Source organism: Marmota marmota, unplaced genomic scaffold (assembly GCF_001458135.2).
Source record: "Marmota marmota marmota unplaced genomic scaffold, marMar, whole genome shotgun sequence".
NCBI lineage: Eukaryota > Metazoa > Chordata > Mammalia > Rodentia > Sciuridae > Marmota > Marmota marmota.
Window position 1 is genome coordinate 12,637,360 of NW_026000169.1, and position 26,930 is coordinate 12,664,289.

The 26,930-nt window shown below is 35.6% G+C and overlaps 1 protein-coding gene across 11 annotated transcripts in view; it reads right to left on the reverse strand.

Moving 5' to 3' along the window:
* Positions 1-26,930, reverse strand: part of Lmntd1 (lamin tail domain containing 1) — a 319,597-nt gene that overhangs the window by 269,998 nt on the left and 22,669 nt on the right. For 6 of the 11 annotated variants that reach the window (XM_048787331.1, XM_048787334.1, XM_048787328.1 and 3 more), the window contains exon 1: positions 7,323-8,118. The exons of 2 other annotated variants lie outside the window; for them this stretch is intronic. The gene's annotated coding sequence lies outside the window, so the exon portion shown is untranslated. Of the gene's footprint in view, positions 1-7,322; positions 8,119-13,642; positions 14,077-26,930 lie in introns of those variants that run through there. 3 more of the 11 variants (XM_048787330.1, XM_048787329.1, XM_048787339.1) reach the window with 3 other exon arrangements.

The window sequence follows — 26,930 nt, forward strand, 5'->3', positions numbered from 1 at the left end:
TTCCAGTGTTAGGTTTATCAGTGAAACAGTGAGTTCTCATGCTTACTACCATGTCTTATATGCAGCAATTGGGGTCTTGCATGATGAAAGGCTGCCCAAAGTCAGGCTAGGGTTGGGGAAAGCATTCCCTTAGCCACCTAGGCTGATGCTACGCTGGGTCATGCCTGTGTCTTATAGCTATAAGCACCTGTACAACCTTTGGGGTGAACCAAGGCCCATACTACAGCTGTTAATGGTACAGGCCAAAACACAAGTCACTATTTTTGGGGTACAATTTTCTCTGCCTGGTGCCAGGGTAGCTCTAGAGACCTATCTGTGAGCACTGACTTGGTGAGGGCTATGTTACCCAAACTTAGGGGAGAGATGGCTGGGACAATTCCACAGCTACCAAAGCTGACACTAAGCTAGGTTTTTACACCTGAGTTTCACAGCTACAGGGGCACAGTCTCAGGAGGAGGTCAGGTGTATCTAGGTCCTCTCCAACTCTAAAACTGATGCAGGCTGAAACTTGAATCTGTCACACCAACATGCATGTCTCCACCTGATGCCTGTTAGTCTAGAGGCTGGGCTTGTGAGCTCTAGCCTAAGTACAGGGCCTTCAGTTTCTACCGAATGCTGGGTCTTACCATACCAGGCCTGGAATTGGGCTCTAAAACAAAACTCTGTGCTAGCTATTCTGTCCTGCTCCCTTGTACTGGAGTCTTGCTCCCTGCTCTGCTGACCAATGTTGGGGGAAGATTAGGAGGGAGCCAGCCACCTGGCCTAATGCTGTTCCAGTAGCTTAATCCATGAGTGTTCTCTAGGGATAGAGGTTGTAGGGTTTACCCAGCACTGAGTTTCACTCTGGTGGGCTGGTACTGGGCTTCAAGTCTAAGGCCTAGACTTAATTTTGTCTCCCACCCAAGAGAGAGTAGTCTTACTCTGAGCTGGGCTGCTTGGAGTTGGGGGAGGAATATCATGGGCAACTCCTCCCTTCCTGCCTTTGTCAATTATCTTTTTGTTTTGTTAATACTAGAAGCAGGCACTATAGTCTCTTACCTGGCTTCTTTAGCTCTTATGAAAATAGTTTGGTGCATGAATAGCTGTTCAACTCAGTGAGCACATGGGGAGACCATCACTGGAGGATCTTGCTCAGCTGCTGTTTGGCTCTGCCCTCTAAATTTGTAACTCTTATGAATTCCCTTTGTTTGCCCATCCACTTTTGTATTTTATTCTTTCACGTATGAATAAAAGAATATACATACTTATTTATTTTACTGAATGAGTTATTTAAAATAGGCTTGTGTATCCTTTATATTTGGGTCAACATTATATGTCTTAGATTATGTGCTTTCCTAGGTAGGTAACAAGATACCAGCAGATGTTAAAATGACTTGTGAAGTATCTGCCCAGGAGTGATGATGATTGTGATGTTGCCAGGTCCCAGGCAGACATCCCTGATTGAAGCCTACGTTATCACCCACATACCAAAACCTACAAAGTTAAGATGAGCTAAGGTTTATACATGGGAAATTTCCAGGCTTATTATTGAAAGCTGAGAAATTGAAAATAACAATTTTGAGGTGCTTTTCCCTGCATGACTGGAACAAAAGTTGTTCCCACCTAGTTTCCTGGGAAGTACAACCCCTCAGTCCTAGAGACTCAAGCCTATCTCAGAGACCAATTTCAGGAAGTTATTTTGTCTGGTCATTGAATATGTATTTCTTATTTTAGTTAATTATTCATACAAGTAAAATAAACTCTTCTTCCTTATTTACTGCATTCAGCTAAAACTACAAATGTTGCCCTATCTCATCTTGCTAAACTAAAATGCCAGCCTCATAAATTTTCAGACTATTTTAAAATGAGGAACTTTAATCAAAGCAGAAAATTTTGCTTCTAGTAAAGTTGGAGAATATTTTTCAAAAGCCTAATTTTATAGATTTTTCAAAGTGAAGAGCATTTCTATGTAGTCTTTGCCATAGAGTTTAATTAAATTCTCTTTAATATTAATCATTTAAATATTTTGTTCCTTTCTCCTCCATATCATTAGGTAAGTTATCTTTGATTCTAGATAACAAAAATGGAGCAGTACAACAGTAAAGGAATCTTTTTCTGATAACATTTCCAGGATCACTAAAATCAGCCTGGGGAATAGGCACGCCCAGAGCCCTCAGAGAAGCATTGAGAGGTTTCCTTCATAAGTGGTGTCCTTCAGACCTTTGCCCTGGACTTCACCCTGCAAAATCTCTGTCAGTTCCTTTTCTCTCCTTCTGGATTCAAAATAAAGCTTGTAGCCAAAATGCCCAGTGACAGATGGCTCATTTTGTGGCTGTAATGTCAGTGTTTGGGTCTCTGAGGAGATGATTCCAGGAATAGAAAGTGGAACATACTCAGGAGTGAATATAAAACAGAATCTAACCCAAGGAGCACTCCTCTATCATCTACAGAATAAAAAGCTCCTTTCTAAATTCACCCCCAACAGGGAGTGCCTCTTATCCCTCTCAACATGGCAACTGGTACATAGACTAAGGCATGGGGTCCTGTCTACAACCAGCTTGTTGATTCTGAATCTGCTCTTCTGTTTTCTCCTAAGAAAAAATAGGCATCATAATAGTTATTTACCTTCCAGAATTCTTGTGAGGTCCAAATTTGTAAAGGATTTGATTGAGTGCTTAGCTCTAGCTAAGCACTTAATAAATGGTAACTGTTATTTTCCTCCCACTAATAACTTGTCTTTGAATGAAGGAACAATGCATAACATTACATAAGGCAAGATGCACAACACAGAAAGTCTACTAATGGAAATGCTATTTTGTTAAGGTTCCTAATTCAGATGGAACTTAGACCAACTTAGGCTAAAGCCAGCATCTTATTATGTTAATGAAAGATCAAGGAATTTTCCCACTGAAACAGAGCTTGTGAGGCAATTCCTTGTTCTTTTCACAGTTGAGGTTTCTAAAGCTAAGAGAGATTGTGACTTATCGCTAATCAAATCTACGAAATATTTCTGATACAAATTTCCCACTTTGTATTGATTTGATTTTTTGTTTGTTTTACTTTTATAAAAAAAAATGTATTAATTTTTCCATCACATGCATTTACATGGCATAATTTACAAAGCTCTGTATTCTTCTAACTTGGCACATTCTAATATTCTCTAAAGGTCTATATTTGTGTTGCTGTTTTCCAGTTTTTCTTGGCATCACTGTTTCACCATTTGGCAACTGACTCAACATAGTTTGATAGTTTTATCACCAGTGTCTAAATAGTACCACCCATCTGCATGTATTTCACAAGTGCCCATCTCTGCTCCATGCCTTTGCCTGGGTCTGTATCCTATGTGGGTACCTATTTGGTTGCTTCTGAAGAATGGTGATTCTCAGAATCTGTTAAAATCTTGACCTTTATTTGAGTTTAGTCACTGCCTATCATATTTCCTAACCTTCTTACATCAAAATATTTTGCAAACTGAAGGCTACATAAAGTTCATCAGATTCATGTTCTCTGAAATATCCTCCTAAACCCTCTCTCTCATGATTAGTTTGATCTTCATACCATTAATAGTTAATAATCATTAAGAGCCAGAATATTTACATATATTACTTTTAATTCTTATCATAGCCCTATATGTTCATAAATGCAATTATTCCCATTTTGTAGATGTAGAAACTGAGAATCAGGGATTTTAAGTAACTTCCCAAGAGCCCAGTTTTGGGTAAGTTATTTAAAAGTAGTCCCTTTTCCCATAAGCCAAGATGCATAAGAGGGTCCTGTGGTATTCGCAAAAGTGATCTGGCATGCTTATTAAAAGTCCATCCCAGACTTCATCCCCCAAATTCCAGCCCCAGCTCCCAGATTCTGATTCAGTGGATGCACCCATGCTATGCCTTTCCATGGCTCTCCTGGACATTCTGGTGCAGGTCATCTGTGCAACACACCCTGCTCAGGAGAACCACAGCTTGGCTCCGCATCCCCAGCTATGCACCCACTGCATAGAAACACCACACCACATTTCCTCCTTTTCTTCTCCTGAAAGTCATAAATGAACCAAGTACAAGTGCTGAGATTCACTTTTATAACAGAACCTAAACTCTGGGTGTTTTTTGAAATCAGGTTTCGGTGGGAGACAAAATTCTAGCCTGAGAATTGGTAGTCCTAATTTCTCTGTGGCATCTCTTTATTGACTTCTTGCATATCATCTGATAAAATAACCTCATTGTGTCTTTACTTGTCTCTTCTCTAAAGAACATGTGAAAATTCATGTCTACTATACAACCTAGAAAACTCTAAAGGGGAAACTGTGACCATGAGCAATGTATGCAAAGTCCAGGCAAAGATCATAGTATGAGTTCTCAAGATCAAATGACTCTCTGATATGTGTTGGACATGTTCATCTTGTCTGAATTGCCATTTACTTTACAAAACACAAGGAATAATACATTTGGTTGGAATTTGTAAGACCAGGGTGCATTATCTTGTAGTCTTCAAGTTTTATGCTCTTGGAAAAGTAATTTCAGGTCTATACATTTTATTTTTTCATATGTGAAATGGAAATAATAATATTACTTTAATCTCATGGGGTCTGTCACTTAGTACTTTGCATAAATGTACTGTGGCAAATTGTTCAGTCCAAATATTTGCAATAGCCTGGTTTTAAAATAGGAATAATCTCAGCCTATTCGTTCTAGGTCTCTGCTATATGTGGTACAACATTAGGTGCTACAGAAACAAATACGCCCCGACTTTTAGGGAAGTTACACTCAAATAGAAGAGATATTCTTACATGATACCTAAGACAACTTACTTGGAGGGGGCTCTCAAGGTACTATTAAGGGGCAAAGCTAGACATAGAAAAGTGTATATAATATGATTCTCATATTTAAATTGATTTTCCTTTTTCTTTTTCTTTTTGGGAGATCAAACCCAGGGTTTTGTACTCTAGGCAAGTGCTCTACCACTAAGCTGTATTCCCAGCCCTTAAAAAAATTTTAAATAATGACAGAGTATTTGTGTGTGTGTGTGTATACACACATATATATGTACATATACATACATATACACACATACACACCATATACATACATATAAAATAATGTGTATGTGTATATACATACACGTATACACATCATTAATCTAGGATGTTTTGTAGAAAGGATTAAGAAATAAAGGGAGAAACAAGGAAAACATATAAGCAATAATTTTACAGAGATGTATGCATAAGTTATACAACCTCATTTAAATAAATTTATGAATGAAAACAATCAAAATGCAAATAGAGGCTATCTCAAAGTAATGAGATTTAAGTGATATTAACTCTTTTTCTGTACTGTTAGAGGTTTTTACAATAACAAATATTATTTATAACAACTAAAAACATTTTAGGGAAGAGGAACTGAGCCAGATACACTCATTGTTGTACATGGTGTATATTGTTTTATTCCATCTTTTCTGAATTACCTCTAATAAGTATGAATTATTTTTAAGTGGAAAATTTATATTCTTTAAACAGATATTCTTAATAATCATAAAATACAGTGGAATAGAGCTGCTTCAGTTATCCAAGTAAAGCATACAATAAACTTGTTTTGCCAGAAGAAATTCACTGAATACTTTTTTCCCTTCTTTCTTTTCCTTCTGTAAATGTTTTTTCAATTATGTAAATCATGTATCTGTTGAAAGAATCTAGTATTTTAAAAACTGTACAATGTACTTTTACTTATGTTTTTCCAACCCATTATTATTTTCTACAATTCAACATGTCCAAACTGAACTCATTATCTTCTCTTCCACCTCTACTTCTCTTTGTCTCCTTTTTAAAAAGAGTGTCACCACTGTCCTCCAAGTCACCCAAATTGGACTGTCTAGAAGCTACCCTAGATTCCTTCCTTCAGTGTTGGCCCTCTGGATAAATAAGTCCAGCCTTGCTATAGATGCATATCCATATGTTTAATTTTTAAATCAGTTTCCCCCACCCCATCTCCACTTTAAAATGGATAAAATAATTCAACACATGTTCAAACTTCTTTACATACACACTCTATTAAAAGTTGTGGATTGTCTGCCTAAATTCACTTCTTTCAAAGAACCAATCTCTCCTAAAACATGTTGTCTTGAGGACTGTCAGTCCCTGTACTATGTCAGTCATTCACTGACACTACAAGCCAGGCAGTGAGAGAGCTCCGTCTCCATTAGTTGGTTCAGGGATGGGAACACAATAAGAAAAGCTTCAGGTATTTCATCCCAGGGCTTTTCTGCTAGCATTAGTGGAAAACTCTTTCTTGCTTTTGGTGGATATATAGATTAACTTAACAAACTCCTTTGTAAGATTTATTTCTTGAAAACTTTCTAGGATATCATGTTCCGTTAATGCAGCCATGTTTAAACAGTGTAGAGACCCAGAGCAATTGAATTATTTTAATTATCATACACATATGTTTTCATCTAGTTTAGGAACCAATTCCAATTTTACAAATATAGCCAGATTAAGTGGTGCTTTGTGATGATTTCTGCCTTTTTTATCAGTATGGTGGTGCAAAAATAGAAAGCTATTAATTTCAACTCTTATTTTCAAGTAAGCTAGAGATCTTTATGTTTTCATACCCCACATTATTGCTGTAACAATTGTTTATTTTGTTGCTGTACTTTTTGGTCATTAATAATCTGCATACAAAGGACATATCTTAAATGTATAACTCAATAAGTATTTATAACTGAACACTACATTTTATATGCTACTGTATATTTGGTATGTACATAACTAAATTTAAGATGTCCAAGTAAGGACCATGTTTTCACTTTCCACAGCACCCAGTTCAATCCTAAACTGAACAGTAATCACCTAGGCAGATGTAACTGTTCTTTACCTACCAAACAGGCATTTTGTATCAGGTAGTCACCAGGTAGAAAGGCATAAGTTTACTTCAGCACATTCATTTAAAACCTTAATCACACTAATCACTAAAAACTGTCTAGTATTTATAGATACTGTTATTATTTCAGTTTCATTGATTAGGAAACTGTGGTGAAGAGTGATTGAAAATTGACTGACATCAAATAGCCAGTAGATTGAAGAACAAGTCCACAACATAAAACTTAATATCCAGGAAAAAACAAAAAATAATTTAAGCCATCTAGTCCCTCCACTGTGACACTATCTTTTCTTCAAGACTGAAAAAATATCCAGCAATTTTTCTTGAGATTGAGGGATAGGAACACATTTTCCTTTAGTAAACATTAGTGATGATTCAGACCTGGAGGAGGAAGGAGTCAAGTAAACTCTAACAACATATCAAATTCTGCAAAGACAACAAACAAAACTACATGTTATAAATCTGACATACTTTTTGATTGAAGGCCTTTTCCATTTATTCCTGAATCCAGATCACCTTGGCAATACTGGCTTCTTTTCCATGTTGCTGCTTATATGGAATCTCTAGGATATTTGGGGGGGCTCTTCCAGATGGGTGGGACTGTGCTTCTGGTGATCAGCAGCCTTTCCTTGTCTCCCAAATGCCTCAACAAGCAGATGAAGGAGAAAGTGAGATTCCCCTTGAGGCCAATGAGACCATCCCAACCCACAAACCCACAATGTCACATTTATTCAAATTGCTTAAGGTAAAGAAATTCTTTAGATTCTTGGATTACATGCCTAAAATAAACCAAATTTTTTTCTTAGATATATAGTTTAAAAAGCTATGAACACTACCAAGAGATTATGAGTGATATATCCAAATTCTAATTCAGATTTTATTGTGGCTATTTCTCTTAAAAATTAAAAACAGTAGGCATTAGTGACTTGGTGTCTACCTTTATTTGGTTATGCTCTACTTAATATAGCTAAGATGAGGAAAAAAAATAATGATATTTTAAACATAGTCAAAGTGAAAAAATTAATATGTACACTAATTTGATATTTCTGCCATGTAATGCTCTAAAGAATGCAATGGAATTAGAATGTCTTAATTATGAGCTATAGAGAACTCTTCATGTAGATGTCATAGATGAATAAATAGATTATACATCTGTACACAAAGAAGATAAAATAGAATTTAAAATAATTTTGAATATATTATAATTACATTTAATTCATCATTTTAACTGAATATTTAACAGATTATGTTTCAAAATGAGATTTTCATTTTCTCATTACTAAAAAAGAATGGAATGACCCCTATCTCAATAAACCCATGAGCTCAGAAGATACAAAATAACTAATGCAACAATCCTGTAATAGAGGCATAAACAAATGGAAAGATGTCCACATAACATCAGCTACACAGTCCAATTTAACTTTGTTTTTAAAATTTCAGAGACATGATTCAAACTTTAAGTGGGGAAGTCTACTTTGCTCACCCTGAATGGATGGGGAGTAAAATTCAGAATGAGATTAAGTAGAGTCAACCTACTACACCTAAGAAAAACCAAATGAATTAAAGTGAATGCAGATTTCAGATGGTGTTTCAAATACTTCTAGAACCCATCTCTTATGTGTTCATGGAACAGCAAGTGGGATAGAGGGTAGTGCAGACCACCTTCAGGGGGTGGGAGAGGTAGGCAGGGAGGAGAGTGTCCTACAACTTCTGAACAGGTGGACAGTCCTCTGTCTGTACTCCTTGAGTAGAGAACTCACTTTGTTATGTTTCCCATCTGCTGCTATTTGTGCTGGTATTGACCTCAAATACCCTGATGGAGTGAGCCCTGCATTATCCAGGCTTTACCATATTGGCAACCACACTGTTCTGAGTTGGGGTTAGCTTAAAAGGATATATTATTGATCCAACAGGCATTTTCTATGCTCCCTTGGACCAAGACAGTAATTTCAAATGTGACTGCAAAAAATGGTCGTATGTATAATAATGGATGTTATAAACGTAAATGGTGTTTGTAATTCAGCTGGTGGTGATCTATCACTTGTTTCATTTGCATCCCTGTGGAAACAGTCTAATAAAGTGTTTATTTTCTCAAAAAAAAGTATGGAAGATGTAAAAGGCAATGATACACTGTTCACAATAGAGACAAATATGGCCTTAACCATTAAGAAATATCTCTTGCTCTTTTATCCCCCCAAAAGTCTGTTGATGAGTGTTTTTCAAATCAAGTAATAGCAACCACATCAAGCATGCCATTCGATATTTGCTTTAATAACTTGATGATCTAAAGAACATGAAGGGATGATAACTCCATTAAGCTATTCACCCAAACTCCTCTGCCTGCAGTCCCAATGGTATATCCCATAATACATTTTCTTAGCAAATGTTTTTGGAGAATTGGGTGAGGAAGAGGGCAGTCATGAGTCTGCAGTTCTATTTAAGCACAGTCATAAAATTTGAAGGAATAAGAGACTTCAGAAGTCATCTCATCAAATGTCTTCATTTTACAAATGAAGGAACTGAACTTGAAGGAGCTCAACAACCCCACAGAGTGATGAAATAAATTCACAGTTAAGTTATAACCTTAACCCATGTCAACTGACTCTGAAGATTACTAAAATTTTTTAAGCATAGTATTTTAAGTATACGTGTATATAGCATAAACTGCATATAAGCACTAGGTCGGGTGCTTTATATTAATGTTTCATGCCATAAACATTAATCCATTTTACCCCAAATGCTCTTGACAAAAGGAGAAGTAAATGAGAAATAGGCCAGTCTTTGCAGAGACAAAGGCTTAACTTTAAATCTCTCAATCAATGAATGGGATTAATGTGATCCTGTGGCTCTAGAACTTTCAGCCACCCTCCTGTAGCCAAGGTTAATCTTCACTGAGAATAGACTGAATTTTAGGCTTCAGTTGTTTTTACAATTTTCCAGTCAATGGCTATTATGGATTCCTAAACAATCACGCACTTGAGGTGCCAAGATGACATGACCACAAATTCAGAGAAACAATAGATAACAGAAAAACAGTTCAGGAGAATCAGGCTAATGTTCAAGGAAATAAGACATGCATGAGACTGGGTACTCTAAGAGAGAATTGGAAACTTCAGAATAAATGGAAATTCTGGAACTAAAGAATACATTAACCAGGATAACACTTCAATGGAAATCATTCAACTGGGTAGAAAATTAGAAAATCAGAATATACGTCAGAAGAAAATATTCAGATGAAGTAAAGACACATACAAAGGTGGAAACTAGAGCAGATAATTTAAGATATCCTGAAAAACTCTAATCCTTGTTATTAAAGTTCTAAAAAAGAAGAGAGGGAATAAAGCAGAAGCAATATTTAAAACTACTATGATTAAGAATGTATAAAACTGACTCAAGACATAAAGATGGAAGAAACTCTATAAACTCCGAGGACAAATAAACTGAAAAATCCCAGAGATACATAATAATAAAAACACTGAAATCCAAAAACAAAGAGAAAAATCTTAAAAGCAGCCAGAGAAATAAAAGAATGTCTTTGAAAAAGCAACAGAAACAATGGTTATACATTCTTTTACTATTTGGCTTGCTGATTAGAGCAGAAACAGGACATAGAGACTAAAGAGGACCCATGAATGGTATCTGGGGTATGGACTCTATTCTGTTTCTTTATCTGTTGTTCTATTTCTTCATGGTCTTTCTACTGTAATAACTATTCCAGCTATAATATGTGTATTTAATATTTTATATGTATTCAATAATTTAAATATTTATATATTTATATTTTCCTATAAATATTAAATGTTCTTATTTGCTTAAAAAAACTGAGACTGTTCTCTTGATTGTGCTTTCTTACTTTCAAATATTAGAGTGGATCGTGGATCAGGACTCTTCTTTTTTTGTTTTTGTTTTTTGGTACCAGGACTGAACTCAGGGGTACTCAACCACTGAGCCATATCCCCAGCCCTTCTTTGCATTTCATTTAGAGACAGAGTCTCACTGAGCTGCTTAGCACCTCACCATTGCTGAGTCTGGCTTTGAACTCTCAATCCTCCTGCCTCAGCCTCCTGGGCTGCTGGGATTACAGGTGTGTGCCACCATTACCCCCCCACACACTCACCCCCTATCATGACTCTTCTGAAGAGTCCCAGAGACATCTTCCCTGCTGTTCACTCTGCCTGGCTGCATCCTCATCTTCAGGACCACTTTGCAGGACAATGGTTCAAACACACAGGGAAGCTAAGCTTGGTTCACCATGAAACTATGACATCAATAAGGGGCAAATATTGTTTGTTTTTTTTTCTAAAACGTGTCTGTGTTACATAGACAATTTGTCTAAATTCCATTTTGAAGTAAAATAAAACAAAAACTAAAGAGCATGGGAAGTGGTAGTCTTTCAGGTAACAACCTTAGAGCCCCCCACTAACACCTCTGCATTTCTATTTTTTAAGTTTTCCTGCTGTGCTTCTGCAAACATGAAATTGAATGAGGGAGATTTATGTATGTTTCCAAATACCGTTCTGTCAACAAACCCAATTCTTGATCTAAATTCCTAAAAATATCTTCTTTCCAACCTATGCATTTTTATTTTTTATTTGGTTCCACTGCATTCTACATCAAAGCAATAGTTCTCAGACTCCCTTTCACATCCCTAAATCCTGTTGCCTTTATTCAATTTCTTCTTACTCTAATCTGATGTTTTCATTTTTATGGTCCATTCTACTCTATTTTCTTTGGTGACAGAGAGCATTACAAATACCCTTGGCCCTGCCCCAGAGACTATTATAACTCCTTCTGCCTATATCAGCTTTCTTGTTCTGCCCTTTTGTCTCACAGAGCTAAACTAAATCCCATATTTATACAATAGATAATACTATCTATTTCATATACATTTGCCAAGGACATGGAAAGCTATATTTGTTAATTCATGGATATATTTGAGACTTAAACTAATATTATGGATTCAATGGCATTTTCTTACATATCTAGCAATGACTTCTTTTAAAAAGATCACTAGACAGTGAATTATAATAAATGGCAAATACACAAAAACTTCATATAATTATGACTGATAATGTGTGATATTATCATTATCACAGACATAATGATCATAAAGATAATGATGATTAAATCTATGAATTAAATATCACTATACCTTGTATACATACAAAAAAAATTGTGACTTCCCTGGATGATGGTAAGTGGAACAAGTCTTGGAGGATGATTATTTTGTAGTCAGGCCACTAATACTCTCTTTTGCACAAACTCATGCTTAGTGATTTTGAGCCTGTTATATTTCCAAAGCTATTGTCAGATGTCAGTCAATACATAAAAAATATGAAAGAGGAAAAATAGAACAAGCATCTTGAAAGATCACCAAGTAGCAACATAATTTTCTATTGCCAACTTCTGGAAAGCTGAAAGTAATTTCCACTACATTCTGAATTTTAGATGATCTAGATTTACACTTACTTATGAAAGTGCATTTTTTGGTTATTGTCACTTATTGCTCATGGAGCCAACAAGAGTTTAAGACATTGTTCATATATGTTGGTAGGGGTAGTTGGGAGTATTAATTGTTTATTTCCTTTTTTGTTTCTTTAATACTTTTTTGTTTGTTTGTAGCACTGGGGATTGAACTCAGGGCCTTTCACATGGTAGACAAGCACTCTACCACCGAACTACACCCCCAGCCCTTCTTTCATATTTTTTTGGACATCAGAGAACAAAAGCATCACTGTCAAAGGAGGAAGGGAGCATAAAGCAAAAACTGTGGCCAAAGTCAGAACACGTCAGAGAAATTGGAAAAACTGCTTTCATTCATCTATTTTAACCCGAGCTTTGGTGAGAATAAAAAAGAGATATTGTTCTTTTGAGTCCTGGAAAAAAAAAAAAGAAGTCTAAGAAATGAATTTGTGGAGTCAAGATTAATTTAAGAAAATAACTTGAATAAGAACAGCTAAGATTTACTTTGAAGTTTGATCAATGGAATTTTACTGATGCTATTTTTTTACAGGGAAAATAATTTATATTCGTTTGCCATTAACTTGGTCAAATAACTTCATTGCCACCTTTTTTTTTACAAAGACAACTAACAATAAAATTATGATAGAATTGGAAAATACATATTGAGGTCCATGAATCCTTTTCAATACTAGAGGAAATCCTAGAGATAGAAAAAGACCCAGGATTCCAGAGCCATACTGTGGGTTCAAATCCTGGCTCTGTCACTTACTAACAGTGTGACCTCAGGCAATTTACCTGAACTCTGTGCCTCAGTTTCCTCATCTGTAAAATATGGTAATACTAGCATATAACCCATATAGTGCTTATAAAAATTACATTAGTTAATAAATGTAAGACATTTAAAACAATGCACTTGTTTGAAAAAAATAATAATTTCAAAATAATATTTGATTAATTATAGCACTCATTTCTGGTTTCAAAAATAATCTTAAAGCTAAGAACAGGAAAAAAGTGTTCTTGTACCAACTAAGAGTACTTCTAATGGAAAGTAGCAGGAAAACCCTATGAAAGGTATTTAAGCTATACAAATATTTGTGTTTATGTTACAAGAATTTCAGAAGCAGATGGTTTCAAAACTGGGTCAGTGACCCAAAAATATAAACCAGGACTCAGACTCATTTATGTTCTGACCAGGCTTAGCAATGGGCCCTTCATTCTCATGCTAGTTTCTAATGATCAAGATGGGTAGCACCTCAGCTCTAGGCATCAAGATTCATATAGGGAAAGGAAAACCCCAGCGAGGTCTCCACTCACACATGCAGTAACACCTGTTCCTGCAGAGGATGCAAATGGCCACCTCTTAAAGACTCAGACACTTCCCCTTCACATAGGAAATAAAGCCTGTGTTCAGCCACCGCAGTGGGGGGACTCTGAGTGGCTGCCAGGTTAGCCCACCAGGCAGGGTCTGCCACCTTGAAAAAGAGAATCCATATCAGAGACCAAAGGCAAATGTTGCAACTTTGAAAGTATTCTGATTAAAACCCCAAACAAGAAAATTCTGCTAACTGCTTTTCAGCATTTTTATGGAGGCCCTAACCAAAGACCATAAGTCAAGAAAATAACCTGAAAAATTGAGCATTAAAATTAAATAATAAAATTAAAATTCAGTTCTTCAGTCTCATTAGCAATATTTGAAATGCTTGACAGTCACAGGTGGCTAGTGATTACCATATTAGACAACACAGAAAACATTTCAAACATGACAATGCTATAGTTTAAAGAGAAAGTAGTATCTATCAACCTTAAAATGTGAATATTTGAAGGGACAATAATCTGTCTTACCAAAATACACAAGTACACAAAATATATATTTCAAAATTGCAGCATTACTAGCAGTACTCAAAAACTGGAAATGAGGGCTGGGGTTGTGGCTCAGTGGTGGAACGCTAGCATGTACCTAGCATGTGCGAGGTGCTGGGTTTGATCCTCAGCACCACATAAAAACAAATAAAATAAAGGCATTGTGTCCAACTACAACTAAAAAAACTATTTAAAAAACTGGAAATGATAAAGTGTCCATTAAAAGAAAGACCACTTGGGCTGGGGGTGTGGCTCAGTGGTAGAGTGCTTGCCTAGCATGCATGAGGCCCTGGGTTCAATCCGCAGCACCACATAAATGTAAAATAAAGATATTGTGTCCACCTAAAACTAAAGAATAAATATTTAAAAAAAAATAAAAATAAAAAATAAAAGAAAGACCACTTAATAAATTATAATATTCATATTATAACAAATCATGCAACCATTTGAAAGATCAACATCAATCTATGTGTACTCACAGGAAGGATATTTACAAGACATATATTGTTGAGTGACTTGAACAAGTTATAAGTCACATATACAATATGATTTCACATTGATTTAAAATACATTTTATATAATTTATAAAATATGCATACACATTTTTGCATACATTTCAGAACTGAGACTAGGGCAAAGTAAGTGAGGTACTGGGATGCACAATTGTAAGGCATTTACTCTCTGCATCTCCTTAAATTTTAGACCCTCCATTCCTCATTCACTGTACCCAAGTCCTAGCCCTGATATTTCTGCAAGGAAATAGAAAAATGTTTGAGAAGAACCACACACAAGAATTCTTTTCATTCCTATTACCTTCCATATTATCTGATTTTTTTTTAAAGAAGGAGATGATCTGAAGCATGTCATATATCAAGACCTGCACCCAAGGGACCAGTGGAGACCACCTTCCAGTGATCAAAACATTGATATCTGAGCTAGTTTTAACATATCCAATTGCACATCATTTCTGAAAACTTTCATTTATTTTATTCATCTTTTGACCCTTTGATTACAGGAAATACTACCATTACTTCTACTGTATAAATATTCAGACTATCTCCTATTGGTAATTTTTCATGTCATATTCTCAACGCTTATTAGTAGTAACTCTTTCATGTCAGTTTCTACGTAATTACCATCCAATCAACATAGTTTAACAACTCTTTAAAGACACAGAAAGTGGTCAATTGGGCAAATATTTATAGTAGTTCAGGTCACTAGTCTACATACAGATGCTCCTGATAATTATAGAATTTCCAACATGAATGTAACATCAGTGTTTTTATTCAACATCTCTACATTTTCAAGGTGCATGCCCTTAGCTGTTGTTCAATTTTTTAGCTTTACATGATTATTTCAAATAAAAATTAATAACCTTACCATTCAGGATTATATTTGCTGTATCCAGTTTTCTTTAGTAATTAGAGCTAACAATCAGCTTAGCTTTATTTTAGTATGTATTCTTTCCATAAGTCTGTAACTTGAGATAAAGACTAGGAAGTGTGTCCTATGTTTTGTAATGATAATAAATCAACACAGTCCCCTTTTGTATGTTATCTCCATATGGTATGAAATATTTCCATTGTGTTTTCTTGTTTTTCAAAGACAAGGCTAAAAGTTTACTTTCTGGTTTGTTTTAAAACCTTTTAAAGATGTCCATAAAAAATCCAACCCATAATTCCACTATCCAGGTTTATGATTACAAATAAATAAATGACTCATATAAATAAAAACCTATTTCAAAATGAAGATAATGTCATTTTTACTTTTCCCAAGTGTATTTTTTTTTAAGACAAATGCAGTGTCTCCAAATACTCTGTGTGGTTTCAGCATGTCACAATGGTCAGTTTGCACAAGAGGAAAAACCTTTATCTAAGTAAGCCAGCTGTTTGGTCACTATGTTACCAAACAATGGATTCAATAATTTTTCCTAATGACTTGATCAACTTCGGTAACATGAAAATATCAATAGCCACTTAGAAATTAAAGATGATATCAATCTATACTTTTAACTAAAATTCCATTTCAATCAGGTTTTTATTATTTCTTTGGATAGTAAACAAACTAAATCAATATTTTTAATATTAAATATACAGGCTTACTTCTTTAGATGCTTATTTGTGAGGTTTTTCTACATTCTTGGTTGAAGGAAGAAAGAAGTCATTTTAAGGAAAAGATATTTAACTATTTTTAAACTAGACTCATTTTATTTCATTACTGTGGTTCTTTTTGGGCTGGATTAAGTTGCATGAAAAATACCATTAATATGATTTTTAATATTCACTATTGGCCTTGAGAAATTTAAATCTTTTGAAGTCTTTATGCAGTTCATTGCTAATTTCCATCATTATAATCACAGGAAGAATTTTATTAATAATCTTCATTAAATATTTTAGATGTTTCCTTCTGGACCTCAGTTTACTAGGTTGAAGGATGAAAGAAATGATTTCTGTAGGCCTAAAATTCTACTTATTTTAATTTTAAAATAATCTCATAAAAGTAATTCTTGATTCTTGTGCTATTCAATGTACACAAAAAAAAAATTTTAAAATTTTTACCCAGTTACCACATTTTTCTACCACTATTAGAAAAGTTACTTATTACTACCACTAATTGAATTAGATATATTAATGAGGCATCTTATTGTGAGGGACAAAAACAGTTATCACATTAGTTTAGGCAAAAGCAAAACTCATGTCTCATATGTCTGGAGATTCAAGAGTATTACTATCATTGGGTCAAGGAGGATCAAAATGTTTAAATATATCTGTTTTTTGTTTGTCTATACCTCCAAGCTCCTCTTTTGTGTTGGATTCATTTATAGCTGTATTTCCTATGTGTAACAACTTAAGGTTGCCATTAATTACATTCATCTTTATGGCCTATGAACTTAGTAATCCCAACTGTGGAAAATTTCCCATCTTTTCTGATAGCTCCAGAAGCTCTAGGTTGGATTCCAATCTGACTCAGGCCATGTAGGCAAATCTTAACCAATCCCAGAGGTCAAGAGAATCTGTATTCTCATTGGCCAGGCTGGATCATGTACTCTATCCCCCAAATCAACTATTAATAGTAGTTGTCTTTTGGTTTCTGCAGGGGATTGGCTCCTGAACCTCTGTAGATATTCAAATATGTAGATGTTCGAGTTCCTTATATAAAATGGCAGTGTTTGCATATAAACTCTGCACATCCCCCTTTGTATTTTAAACCATCTCTAGATTATTTTTCTCCTACCACAATGTAAATGCTGTGTAAATAGTTGTTATACTGTATTATTGAGGGAATAATAACAGGAAAGAGTCTGTACATGTTCAGTACAGACAATTTTTTCCAACTATTCTTGATCTGTGGTTGGTTGAATCTACAAATATGGAACTTGCAGATATGGGGAGCCAACTGTAAAGTCACAAAAGTCATTCAGAGTGGAATCATGTAGATTCAGAGTGGAATCATGTAGATTCAGAGTGGATAGTTCCCCCAAAGGACTAGGTTTTATGTTTAAGAAGAAGTAGCACTGAACAGGTAAACCACTAGACAGCCACTGTGCTAATTCCTGATAGCATCCTATCAATCTGAATCCCTAAACAACACATTCTAGTATTCAATCCATTCGTGCAGCTGTTGTTAATGTAGTTGAGTCCACGATGTATACTTTATTGCATTGACTTAATATTTACCATTGTATAGTGCTTTACATGCAGTGAAGAAATATTTTTTAAAGAGAGAGAGAGAGAGAGAGAAATTTTTAATATTTATTTTTTAGTTTTCGGCGGACACAACATCTGTGTTTGTATGTGGTGCTGAGGATCGAACCCGGGCCGCATGCATGCCAGGCGAGTGCGCTACCGCATGAGCCACATCCCCAGCCCCAATGAAGAAATATTTTTAAAACAAATATAGAATATGTTCTATTATATACATTCTTTTATTAAAATTTACATATTATTTTCAACTTTTCTACTTCTGCATTATGTAATTTACAATTTAATATGATTAACAAATCAGTAAATAATATTTACTTGTTCATTTTCTAAAGTTCTAAGATCTGAAGTTCGACAATTTTTTTTTTACTTAAATTCTTTTATTATTAAGCTCTTCATGAAAAAAACTTTTAAAAACCATGTTCATTGCTCCTAATACCATATTTAAGAAATTTCTTTGTGAAATCCTGATCAAATCTACCTACTTACAATAAAATCCTTACATTCTTACCAACTAAAGAGTCTTGTACAAGGTCTAACTCAACAGCTAGATTCTAAGATGCTTATTTTTTTATTTTGAAAATTAATTTGGAACAACCACACCTTTTAAATACATTTTTAAGCAGTATTTAAAATTGTCAATAATGAAATCAATGTAGTATCCTAATTCAGAGCTATAATTGTACTTTCCTCAGCATCTTAATTGTATATAATTGATCATCTTCATGATTTATCCAAAATATGTTTACTATGAGTTAATAAGTTCTTTAGAAAACCCTTCACCTAAGTGATCCTCCTCAGACAAGAGCCACTGCATTTTAGGTAGACATAATTATTTCAGATGTAAATAAGAACAGATTGGAGTCTAATGTGATTCCCAGAACCAGATATTCTTAGCTTACAAAAATTCTTACATTGTAATTAAACACTATTTGACAACTTTCAGCCATCAGGGGGCCAATTTACCAAATTAGTCACCATAAAGAACAAGTAATATAATCTTTCATTCCTTTCATTCTTTAAGATGCATACACTTATTTCTCCTAGTAGTTAACCAGATTCTGAGTGGTTGATATTTAGCTTCTTAGGGTGAATTATGTTGATGCCTGCAGTAAGTCAATGGTTCTAATATGAGGTATGTGGTATTAGATATAAACCAGTCACTTCCTCTTTATGAAACATTTAAGGAAGCTATCGTAATACTCATCACTTACACTAAATATGTGTGTATGTGCATATAATATACATAAATATTTAATATTTGCTCTGCTGAATATGAAGGTTCTTGAGGCCTTCTAATGGGAAAAAAATCTTAGTAGATGCGTTCAGCTCTTTTGCATGAGAAAAAGTCTAATAGGAATAATGAGAAGGTCACCCTAACTATAACCCTTCCCTGGATGTAAGAGATTGATGAGACCATTCCATTGGAATATGATTTTGAGAAAAGCAAAGGCTGTGGACAGAGCACATGCTTTGATTCTCCAGCCTATCCTTGGTTCTTCCCTTTAAAGATATTTTCCCAGATGCCACTATCCTGAGCGTGGTACCTATGTTCAGGGGTACTGATCCACATAGTGGAGTAAGAACAGGCAGACAGGTTTCATTTCACAGGTTGAACAAATAGGATCTGACTCTGGTGAGCAGCCGCCCAGAGTGTGGCCTGAAAGTCCATTCACAGTGGGAAGAAGAAGGAGTAAACACACTGCTGAGAGCTTGGGCTCTGTGTGTGGCAAAGCTAAGATACAGGGCAGCTTGGCCAATAACAAACTGAGTGTAGGGAAAAGGTTGCCTATGTTTCCATGTCTGCTTTCCTCATCTATAAAGTGGAATAAAACAGTATTTATCTTGCAGGATTATTGTAAATCCCTGGCACATAATTTAATATCCAATGCAGAGTAAGGGAAAAGCAGTTCTCCAGAGAACTGAGGGTAGTGTTATGAAAACTAATACAAGGTAAGCAAGAAGTAGTTTGAAAAAACTGGGTGTCCCTGTATTAAGTCAGCCACATTGTCACGAAGGCTGGAAATGGGGATATGCCTATACCTACTGGATGGCCACCTTTCTAAAAATGGAACATGGGACCACAGTACAAGGCACCACTGAGATGACTTCAAGGTTCCTCCAGCAAAGTTTAATCATAAACTAAAAATTGATATAAAATTAACCCTCTAGTTTGATAAAGATTTCCCTAAATCATCTGGTCTATCTCCCTTTCACTCAGCAGAATTCAATTTAAACATCTCAAGATATAACATGACCTTAATTTCAACAACTGTAGAGAAATAACTTTCACAACCTCTCTCAACAAGTTATTTTAGCAGCTCACAATCTCCAAAGCATAAAAAAGTTGATTTCGTGTACAATGACCATTCCTAATGCTTAATGGTATTCTGTCTCTAATGGCCACTTACTCTTTCTGAAGGGATTATTTCCCAGAACCAACTACCAGATCAGTAAATTGAATCCTTAATGAGAAAAATGTATACTGTTATGAAAGGTTAAGTTTCCATATAAAACATCGTATTTCCAACATTCCAAATTGAAACAGAGGATGTAGAGTTAAGTTTCAAACTTCTTGCAGTTCAGAATGATATTCATCAAAGATAGTTTCTTATTATCTCCTCTACAGTATCACTTGGTTTCCTTGTCCTCAGCCCAGCTACACATTGTTATCTCCATAGGAGCACTTAAAAAAAATTCCCTTAGGAATTTGAGTTATACATGCAAAGGAGTGAAATATTCTTGTACCTTTCTTTTGTTCTTTGCTTTTACAACTGAGTCACTTTGAGAAAGATTATGGTGTGAACATGATCTCCTCTGTTAAGAATACTTAAGTGATTACATAATGGTTCTGTCTTTTCCTTGAGTGATTTAGAGAGGAAATGATATACTAACTCCTACATTTACTATGCAATGGTCTAATAAATTGTATTTGAAAATTATTAAGACTATTTTTGCCAACTAGTGAACTTTTTTTTTTGCTATAAACCAAAGAAGACAAGAATTTCTACGAAAGCAATTAATGAGCACTTTTCACCTTCCATGAAGAAATGCTTTTTCTATTTATAACAACACTTACCAGTGTTTTAGGTATCCATGCTTGAACCTAGCCATCTCTACCACAATGCCATAAAATGATTTTTATTTTCAATTTGTAAGTAAAAATACCCCATTTGGTGGGGTGGGGACTGAGTAACTAATGTCTCCTCTCTGCTTAAGTGACTGTCATCTGAGATTCTCTCTGTGAGCTTTTGTCTCTGCTGTTTCTGGATCTGTCCAGGATCCTGCCTCTCCCTTCTATTCACTGAAATTTCATTTAATAAATATTCATGAGGCATTTAACATGTGCAGGCAGTATTTAAGACTGCAGACCTCAGGCTATGAGCAAGGCAGGCAAGACTAGCCTGGTTTTTAGGAGATTACACTTTAAAAGCAGAGACAGAGGATAAATGACAAATTAGTAAACAAGAAAATAAATACCAAGCAGTACAGACAATATAACATCTTGTGATCCTGTATTGTATGGAATACACTTTAGGAAATTCTGTTATACTGTATATTCCCCTCTTTGGTTATCACATATTCTAAAATGACATAGTTATATTCTTCCAATATATCTTTAATTTTCCCCTTCCCCACAAACTCCTGTAGAATTAGGACTAACTTAACAGAAGACAGGATTTCATCTACTGAAAACTCACTCAATTACCTCTTTATGTTCCATTGAGAAATGTCGAATGGGGAAGGCCATAAAAGTTCAGACGAATCTACTCTTTCTTGCTATTTTCTCCTGTTGCTTTTGGGTCGTTTTCTGTTGCCTTTGACTAAAGTTTCTTCATGTTCCAGCTCTTTCACTGACCAAAGGTATTTTCCAATTCTTTTCATTAACTTAAATATTCTTTGCCTTAACAGTTCCTGAACTCAGTTCACCCTGTGCCATTTTCACTTCTTAAGTATTGGTGATAGATTTGGTGACTCCAATATGAGTGACATGGCTCCCGACTACCAAACTGCACAGCTGGCCTACCACTTCCTGCCAAGAAGCAGCAGTGGAATAGCTGAGTGACTGCCAGGGTGAGTAGCAGCCTGGGGCCACATGGAGCCCACCACACAGGCTTGCCAACCCATCATCCCTCAGCAAACATGTCTCGGCACAGTATGGACCCCTGCTGAAGCTCCTAACAGTGCTGCAGACCCTTTGGCGCACCTCAAACGCCTACTCCACACCCTTCCTGAACTGCCCTGAGAAAACAGAAATGGCTCAGATGTGAATGAAAGCTGGGACTCTTGAACAGACCTACAAGGTTAGTACATTTGGACCCATAGTACTGGTACTTCCTTCAAACCCTAATTAGCACAAGTTTGGGCCAATAGCAGTGAACCAAGTACTATAAACTAGAATGCTTAGCTGGAGATGAGTTATATTTGTTTGTCAACAAATCCTACTCTTACATCCACTCATCTTGGACTGTAGGTTTCATTCTCTGAATTCACAAGACAAGAACCTTCATAGAAGAAACTGAAGATGCAAATCTGGAGGGCATGGCCTGATGCAGAGGCCTGCAGTCTGTGCAGACCCCACCTGCCAGCAGAAGCAGTGAATTGAGTTCAACTCAAAACTCTGGTTTCATTAGGACTGGGGGGGGGGGGGAATGCTACTTTAAACTCTTTGTAAATAAATACTCTTCAAGCATTTGTGGAATATCTACTGTGTTCTATATCATGCTCAGGTTACAAAGATGAACAAGGTAATGGCTCCTATTCTAAGAAGCTTACAGTCCAAGGTCTGCGGTGAGTTGGTTAAACAAAAAGAAAATATTGAAAGTGGACAATCTTAACAACTAAAAAGTCAAAATGTTTAAACCCTTCAGATATATTCACTCACCAAACTTTAGATGGAAGCCTTTTCTTTAATTGCTGATTTAAGTTTGCATGCATAACCTTTTTTGCATAGTCATAACACACCATCTGTAATTTAAGTTTCAGTTTATTTAAAACTGAAACCCTTGTGGAAACAGCTGAGTACTGAAACCAATTAGACTTTTTAAAATTTTTTTCTTACTCTTCTGTAGTTGCCTTGTGAATATCCATTCTGACAGCCCTCATTTTAGCATCTCATTTGTATAGTCCTTCCAAAGTATGCGTGTATATATGTATGTATTTTTGCAGTGCTGGGGATGGAACCCAGGGGCTCGCACATGCTAGGCAAGTGCTCTGTCACTGACCTACACTCCCAGCCTCATGGTTATCTAAATAAGTTTTTGAGAAGCAGCAATTCTCTTTCACTCCACTCTTAATATTTCATGAGTTTTAATTCAATTATATATTTCAAGAGATCAACTATAACCAACATAATCGGGTTTGACTACAAACACAGAGGTCTTGTGGTGAGCACACACCCCATGGGGAGGAAGGAAGCCAAGGGTAGGAGTATGGGAGGCGGTCCTCCACCAGAGCAATCAGTAAGCCTAGGTGTATCTCAGTACAGTGAAGACGGCACAAAACACTCTGCGCAATCTCTTAGGTTGATTAAACATTTACTCATATTATTACAGTATAATATAAATTGTTTAATGAAGGCCTGTACAAAAGTGTTATATCTTAAAAGGATTCTTCCCCGTTACCCAGCTTGAGTATTGTTTTGTTTGGGAATTTTTTCTTACTCCCTTTTTTTTGACTTTGATTATTTTAATTCATATTTTGGAATAGCTAATATAATTGTATAGTTCAACATTTCTAAAGTAAAATAGTGAAAAGTATTTCTTAACAGCCCTTGTCCCCAAGAATCATCTAGCTCCCTTTCCCAGAGGCAACCAGTGTAACTAGGTCCTACTTGTAAAGATTTTGTATATATTTTTTAAATAAATGAACATAAAAACATAAGCATATACATTTTTTTACAAAAATACAAAATGTTAGTATTCTAGTTTCTGAGATGAGTTTTGACATCATCTTTCTTCACACTCTGGGAAAGAATTTTCATCAAGCAGGTCAAAACTTGTCAGATGCTCTTATGTAGCTGACTAAGCCTCCAGCAGATGGCCAGATTATGTCCCACCACTACTAGATCTTGATTCTGTGCCAGTTTTATAACACACATCAAGAACACATCATCTGTTTCCTCTCTGAGGCCAGTTCAACATCATTAAGTCTCTTGCATTCAAGTGTAGGCAGGCTAGTATATATTTTGTGGATTTCCCTAAAGGTATATCTTCTTGACATGTGGAATTATCATATCCTCCCTCCTATCAAATTTGTAATTATTATTTACTTATTTGGTGCATGTGATAGACTAGTTTATGATAATATGTCCACTAGCTCTTGGTATTTAATGTTAGATTATACACATGCATATATATTGAAAGAAGAATGTATTTTATTTACAACCCATATGCTTTATATTTGTATTGGTATTTGAATTTCTGAGTAACTTTTTCAGTCTCTTCTAATTATTTTCTCATGTGAATCACTGAGAATGTCATTCAGACTTATTTTTCTTTCCACATCCTATCTGTTCTCCTCCAGAGAAATCAGCATTATGGTTATGACCTTATCTGAGAGCTTGTTTTTCTTTATCTACATCTTCATTGTGCAGGCCTCTTGAACAGGTCAGCTAACCTCTGGGAAAACACATTTTTTTCCTCTTAATGTTTGCACTATGCACATCACCCCAGCCCAGAGCCTATCATTCCAGCACATTAAGTCATGGCCCAGGTATCTAAGTGCATTTCATTAACACTAACTACATTGTTAGTCCTTCCCTTCACAGAAGTTCCTCTCGCTTCAAACGTCCTACTCCACTGGGAAGAAAAAAGTAAAACAATGGATATGTGGCCTACACTTCACTGGTTTCCTGCTTTAGAATTCACAATCCCTAAAGATGTTTCCTTTATCTTTTGTCAGTGTCTTTTTTCTGTTCAAAACTGAGCAATGTGTCGATTTGTCACCTTCATTAATCAATTCATTAATTTATCTGATAAACATTTATTTAGTATGAAGGATCTGAGTTATTAAAAATGAGTTTATTTGCCAGGTGTGGTGATGTGCACCTGTAATGCCAGAGGCAGACTGAGGCAGGAGGATCACAAGCTCAAGACCAGCTTCAGCAACTTAGCAAGGTCCTAAGCAACTTGGTGAGACCCTATCTCAAAGTTAAAAAATAAAACCGGCTTAGGATGTGACTCAGTGGTTAAGTGCTCCTGTGTTCAATCCCCAGTACAAAAAAAATGAAAACATTTTTGAGAAAAGAGTAAATACTATCTCCAGTTAATAGAATGACAAATTGAAGACATAATAAGTTTCCATAGTTTATACTGGATTCAATGAGGAAACTCAAAATACTAAATAACAAAAATCTTTTGCAACTATCTTTTAGGTAAATTGAATATTCCATTAACAGTAATAAGGAACCATTTGGCACATTTTACCCATGTTTCCTTTTGCATTTATAAATACTTGATGTGAATATTCAACTAGGGTAGCCAGTTACTAGCTCAGCACCATAGCAATAACTGGAAGTTACAGATGCTGAATGAGTGAATAAATACAACAATTTGGTCAATTTAGTTGGAGATATATCCAGTCCCTTAGTATTGATTTTAGCCTTTGTCCAATTTCCAGGGAGTATATCTGGATGGTGGGATATTATCAAAAAAGACTGGGAAGAATAACTCAGAATTAGGATCATATATAGCAAGAATGCTGGCGCTGACATTCTTTTTTAAAAAATATATTTTTAATTGTTGATGGATATTTATTTATTTATTTATTTATTTATTTATATGTGGTGCTGAGACTTGATCCCAGTACCTCACACATGCTAGGCAAGCACTCTACTGCTGAGCTACACCCCCAGCCCTGCAGCTGGCATTCTTGAACTAAAGGACACCTTACATTACATTGAAATATATTTTCTGTCAGTCTGTCTATTGTTTTGCTATGGCTGTTCCATTCCTATTACAGATGTTTTCTATTATTATTACCATATAGTTTCCTATAACTAATTTAAGACAGATAGATCAACAGATTAAAAAATCATTTGCATTTTTACCTCTTATGGGAGAATGTTTAATGCAAAATGCTCCACTTATTTGCCTGTCATTCATTTCTCAGTCCAGCAATTTCACTCACACTACCTAATGAGTGCCAAACTTAGGTTTTGTCCACCTCCCTCTTGGGTTCAGACTGACACTTGGGCCATGGCTGGATGTCCTGAAATGATAACCTGCAGGCTGGGGTGATGTGCATACTGCAAAGATCAAGAAGAATAAATGTGTTTTCCTAGAGGTCAGCTGACCTGTGCAAGAGGGCTGTTCGGGGTATAGGGTACCTCTGCTCAAATAGTTTATCTCAGGCTTGGCATTCCATCATTCTACCCATTATCAAAACTCAGAGTCATTCTTAAATCCTACTTCATTTCCTACATCCTAGTGGTCAACAAATGCTATAAATTCTAGCTCTGAACTGTCTTCCACTCTGCATTCACCTCTTAGTTGCAACTGATGTTCAGGCCCGAGGTGCTTGTTCACACATTCATGCTTTTGCACAAAATCATCTGTCTTACATACTTTTCTCCCTTGCCTTCCTGGCATATGTTTACTCATTTCTAAACTCCCATATTTTCTCTTTTGTGAGTCTTATTGCTTCCACAGCTTTGGTACCCACCAGAGTTATCTGCTTTTTCCTCACTGCTCCTGTACCTTTTGTAAATGCAATGTAAAATTTATTCATTTATTACCTTTTCTGAAATACAATGTAAAATTACAGATCAGATAGCATTGAGTAACAAATTACTGTAAATTTTATTTATTTTTTCTTTTTTTTTTTTTTTGATACCAGGGATTGAACCCAGGGGTGCTTAACCACTGAGCCACATTCCCAACCCATTTTACATTTTTATCTTGAGACAAGGTCTTGCCCCGTTGCGTAGGGCCTTGCTATGATGCTAAGGTTGGCTTTGAACTGTGATTCTCCTGCCTTAGCCTCCCCAGCCACTGTGATTAGAAATGTGCACCACCACTCCTGACTCTTCTCAAATTTTTAACATAATTATAGA